At 38.1% G+C, this 6,000-nt stretch overlaps 1 protein-coding gene across 1 annotated transcript in view; it reads right to left on the minus strand.

Moving 5' to 3' along the window:
• The window catches only part of LOC124128379, a 57,078-nt gene extending 51,561 nt beyond the window's left edge, over nt 1–5,517 (minus strand). The window contains exon 1 of the mRNA XM_048401266.1: nt 5,458–5,517. The gene's annotated coding sequence lies outside the window, so the exon portion shown is untranslated. The remainder of the gene's footprint in view (nt 1–5,457) is intronic.
• Between the last annotated feature and the right edge of the window lie 483 nt (nt 5,518–6,000).

The raw sequence follows: 6,000 nt of genomic DNA on the forward strand, positions 1-6,000 counted from the left end.
ATCAACCAAGTCAGCGAGCCTAAACCACGCGATCCCGTTAGTCGCATTTTACGACAAGCAAAGTCACCTTTTACGGCAAGCATGGGTTGCTGAAGACCTATTCTACCCCGGAATCTTCACGGGTAGTGTCCAAAGGAATGAATACTGAGTAGACAAGCCTACAGACAGTATGTGCAAAGTGGAGAAAATACTAATGAAAAGAAAGAGAGCTTGAAAGAAGAAAGTTTTCGTTAAATGGGTGTGCTATCCTAAAAAGTTCAACAGCTGGATAACAGAAGTCAAATCTACAAAATGAATAAATACTGATTTTTGATGTGTTCAGCTCTCATTTTTAAGTAATCTGTCATGGGGGTCTGCATCTGGCCTGAGTGTTGGAATATTGCTGAGTGCGGCGTAAAACAACAAACCAACCAGCCTGCGTGTGGAAAATATTTCACGAGAGATGATAATATGCAGAGACACGGGAGACACATGGATCAATATTTCCCTTTTGTCAGATAGACAATGACACAGTCGGTTCGTCTCGCAACTGCTAAATTACCATGACAATATCGGTACTGATATAATATTCAATACTTGAACAAAACACATCCGTTGCGGACTAAACGTTCGTAGTCTCACGCCAATAACTGTGCAGGGGGGGGGGGGGGGGGTAAACCTTTCTGATCCGCCTGATAAAAAATAAATTCAAATTGGCTGATATTAAAATATATAGTGGTGTGAATGTGACGTAGGTGCTTAATAAAAATGTCGCCGTAATTCGCTTTAAGTTCAATGTGGCAGAGAAAGGTCCTGAGACGCAGTAACCACTTTACTAATCTTCCCATATTTAGCAATCCGTAGCACTGTATAAAATATGAGTTATACACGATGTCAAAGCTGGGATGGTTCAGGTAATGATGGTTATAATTTTGATTTTGCGCATTCAGTGTTTGACATCTCAATTGAAATTGGGGCATTTTCACGGGTCCGAGGCACAAAGAAGGACCAGGATGCCGAGGTATTTTCCTGACGCACATTTTCGTAAGATCTGAGAAGTGAAGGGATTTGGTTCTGCGTTGAATAACAGCAAATTTCTCCGCTTTTTATCGTACACTGATAATAGCACTGTGCGACGATTTTTTTTTAATTTAGCATCTTTATGGAAACTGTGAGCGAAAAAGACACTGCCTAATATCTAAACGACATAAATATATATCAAACGGATGTGTATAACGTTAAGCGTGAAATAAAAAAAATATCTTGTCGTAAATGATGAAAACTGATTTCCTCTATGACGTCAAAAGACGACAGAGAGGTTACACATGTTGATGGAGCACTAGCCTTATCCTAACATTTAATGAATTACTAAATATTGACACCATTTTATTTGACGGCATGGGTCGTTTTAAGTCTTTGACGACGTCGGAGAAAGACGACATTGGTATTTCGATAAATATATACATCACCTAATTTTCGTCCATGGTATGGAACATCACGATGTGTAAAACGGAATTTGACGCTCTTTCGATACAACTTAAAAAAATTCACCACGTCAATAATGTTTGGAATAGGTAAAGTAGATAGTTTACGTGTTTCTTAATTGGACAAGGCATGGCACATGTTTGGCATCAGTTTAATGTATTAAATGCCCCAAAAGAATATTTCAAAGCAAACAAAAAATATCTTCAATATTGGACATGTATTTGTTCATTAATTTGTGATTATTTCTCTTCATTGCGTCTCACAATTATATATTAGAAGATGCGAAGAAAGCTCCTTCGGTATAGATTTATCAGGGTAAGCGAGTAAGGTTCGACGGTATACATGGCACGGTATATATTTTTCATATCTTTTACAATTTTTGAGAAAGAGAAAGTAAAGTTTTTAATATCCTGTTATCACAATGATATTTAAAGGATGAACCCATTGATTATATAATGCAAATTGTTAGAATCGTTAGACATCACTGTATCTCAAACAACATAACAAACAAACCAAAACAATCCTTCCTGAAATGTGTGCACATATATTAACGAAAAATATTAAAAATATATCCATTTGATTAAAGTAATGTCTTCAGTTTTAGTTTTAAAATTATATAAAACGGCTATTCATAAACCTATTCATATGAATGTAGATTACGGAATAGGACAAGGATGCCAAATGGCACCATGCCTACCCCATTCGTCACCACACGCCCCTTTCCGTAACCCGCAAGAAGACTCGTGACCTCTATCGACGAATGTAAAGTGCGAAAATACTACAAACCAATCAGAATGCGCGTACGACTTCAAGTTCTTCGCCAAAGAACCCCTCAAGAATAATTTTTGAATTTACATGTCTTGCATCAGAAAATACACCCAAGACACAGTTGAATGTGTTAAATCAAACTGAACCACTACGCAACGAGTTGACAATTGTTTTAGGTATGCCCGTTTGCGCTAAGACGGAACCCGGTCGCAAAAATGGACTCGAGCGGGGCACTAGTCGCTATTCGGCTTTTCCCGGAATGGTCACGAATGTGCCCACCCGTAACCTTCGTTAATGTTCGTCACCTATTCGACCCATTTCGTTCAGTTCCGTAACGGCGTAAGCATGACCAGGTAAATTTTCACTCAGTATTAGGTGTGGACGTAGCTCAATCGGTTAGCTGTCGGACGTTCAAGATGAAGGTCACGCGTCCGACGTATTCTTTTCTACCAGTTGTCCTACATGCCCGCCTGTTCAGACAAATAACTGGTAATTTTTACACATGAAATGACTGAGAGATTGCTCAAACTACCTGATCCTGTGTATGACTTGCCCTTACCCTTTCACATTTTGTCACAAAAGGAGATTTCAATAGTATGGCCACGACATCTGACGTTAGTCGACGCCATATTGTAAACAAATTGTGGTAGCTTCGCCCCCGTTTCTGTCGGTGGTAAACGCGATGCAAACAGAATACAACTATTAAAAACATCAACATAACTTCCAAAATGGTGACAGCAATACCTTTTTGCATTTGGGTTAACTAACCGCTTATGGATACGATGTGCTGTAAAGTTCGATTTCGATTTGTTTTTCCTTTCATTGAAACTGTGATAATGGCGCTATGGTTGGTTTGCTGAAACAGTAATTTCCGTGAGTCTAATGTACATGCTGTGATTGTACAAGATAACTGACAACCAATTGTGTATGCAAATATATCATCAAATTCACTTTATTAATATCCTCAGGAAATGGAATATTTTATCATAAGACGACAGCTCGTATTTCGATTAAAGGATGATAATTTATTGCCTTTGGGACCGATACCTACAGTTCAATTCGACTGCAGACCGTCCGAGAACCGTCCGACCAAGAATTACCACCCCTTGTCAGGATTGCTACATTCGAATGTTCTACCTACGGCATCGCAATGTCACCTGGTGTGGTTCAGGGAAAATTGACAGCAAATCGCTACATGAAACAAATTCTTCAACCTCACCTTCTTTCAATCGACCGCCAGAGGGAGTTGTTTCTACGGGACAACGCTCGACTGCGCACAGCTCGTGTCACGGTAGACTATCGTCATAATGCCAACATCAACTATTTGCCCTGTCTGTCTAGATCTCAACCCAATCGAACACATCTTGGATGAACTCGATCGACGTGTACGTCAACGTCAAAACAAGCCGCAGTCACTCCCACAACTGGCCAACGCGTTACAAGCAGAATGGTGCAGAATTCCGCAGGACAGAATTCGTACACTTATCAAGTCAGTGCCGAGGAGATGCAGAGGCGTGATTGCTGCCCGGGGAGTTCAGCGCAACCTTGTGGCCTTATGTGACATGACAAACATGTGACTATCGAGCTCCAAACTTTCATATTTGTATCTATGATATTAAATTAATTATATATATACTTTATTAGGTACAAGAATTTACTAAACATCTACCTGTGCGTTTTTGTTTTTTTGAAGAGTGTAGTTTTAATTTTGAGTTTTCAAAACATTTTCATCTTTTCTTCCTTGGTATGTACCCATGAAAACAGCATGTTGAATTTTGGAAATGCCTTTGACCGAGACTGGCCACACCATGGAGAGTTTCTGGACAAATTGGTTTCGTGAAATGAAATGGGACGTGTTGAATTATATTGAACTTGATTTAGCTCTGATAAGTAAATGTTGGACCAAATAAAGTTTATATACTTGATTCACACTTTTTGCAATGAGAGGAAAAAAATATATCAAAGACTGAACGGATCTGGTTACCAGCTGGTTATGATGCTACGAAACTACTCTCCAGCTAATAACTGTCTCGCGATGACGGCATGATTCGTAGCTAGGCTACAATGCGTGTTCCATACATCTTTTCCCGTTTGGATATGGGTTTAGAATGCCTCCAGATCTTTATCCATGTTTATCGTAATGGGTGACAAAATGGCTTGGTTGATAATATAATGTGGAAAATTGTGGTTTCCAGCATTCCAGGAGATACACATGGACATGTTGGATGTATTGAGGTATACACCAAATACACCAGGGGCTGTGAATGATGCAAACGTAAGTGCGGAAACTGTTGTTAAATACCACTAGCTACTGGATTTGTATCTGCACTCAGCCACTGACCGTTAAGTGAGTCGGGGTGTTCCTGGTGTACCACTGTTTTTATTCGATGTGATGCATGATACTGTTATACTATTATAGTTACCACAAGAATTTATCTGTCTCTGAATGAATATTAAAATAAGTTTCCACCAAACATCTACAATTCTTGACTATTATTGTTAGAATACTGATAAAACGTTATCTAAAATGGAATATTGTCTCTTCAGTTGGATGTATTTACATGTATACCATATATATTTTAAATACCTGCTTTTAGATTTTTTCAGAATTTGTTTTATGTTTCAAAAAAGTGGATCAAGGCAAAACCAAAGAAAGAAGATTCTGACAATCAATAATTTCGAAAGTTGTAAAAGTTTTCTAAAAATATTAAAATCTCCACAGAACTGAGACTTGAAGATCTTTGTCGACTGAATGTTGAAGACATGGCATGGATAACGATGTCGGTCGTTATGTTTTCTGCAGTACATGCCTGAAGGGTGTACAGTCGCGGCTATTTGCCCTAATCATTTTATCTTGTTAACGGTGAGTGGGTGTTGTACGTTTTGAACATTGGCAGAAAAACACTGAGCTTTTCAAACACCCTGGTTCGTTTGCAAAACATTATCGAAACATTATAACCAAATATTCACAGAAAACGTTCTCTTAAACGTTTCCGGAACCATACAAATTCACGTGAATAAAACGTTTCCAAAAGCATTTCTGGAATATTTTACAAAAACATTTTTGAAATGTTATAAGAAATGTTTCCGGAAAATATTTCTAAAGCGTTTCTGGAACCATACAAATCACGTGAAGAATACATTTTTATAACATTTCCATAACGTTTCGTAAAATGTTTTTATAACATTTTCGTGTCAGCTGGGTAATACTAGTAGCTAACTTACCTTAGACGACTGGAAGATATTACTAAGCTTCAAACTAGGCCTACCTGGGACAGCTGGGCCAAGGTACACAATGACGGATCCAAAGCGTTTGCCAACATGAAATGATCAATACAGATGTAGCTATTAACTATCAACCTACATAACGATCGATCACTCACCATGCGCTGGCGTTAGGCCTAGCTCGTTATCGGGGTTACTTTTCAGCAGTTTCGACGCAACTCTCTTTTTCTATTAATTTGATCACCGCCTGTCGAAATACAAGTAGTTTTTATTTCCAAGGTTACTGTGGTTTATTACAAACATGAGATGTCATGTTCGTTTTTCTATCATTGTGTTTCCCCTTGTCGTTTTTATTATTCAAAAACTATTAAATGCTAAAAATTCAAAATTAGAAAAACATGGAAGTCTTCAACTTCCCCATTGTAACTGTCTCTACATAATTTTCAATTCTTCGTTTTTAAAACAATCTTCTCACACTCGGTAATTGCACGTGTATTATTTGTCTTTAGTTGGACAACGTAAAGACAAAATCATATTTCAATT

The sequence above is a fragment of the Haliotis rufescens genome, unplaced genomic scaffold (genome assembly GCF_023055435.1).
Source record: "Haliotis rufescens isolate VD_foot unplaced genomic scaffold, xgHalRufe1.0.p SCAF_21, whole genome shotgun sequence".
Classification (NCBI taxonomy): Eukaryota; Metazoa; Mollusca; class Gastropoda; order Lepetellida; family Haliotidae; genus Haliotis; species Haliotis rufescens.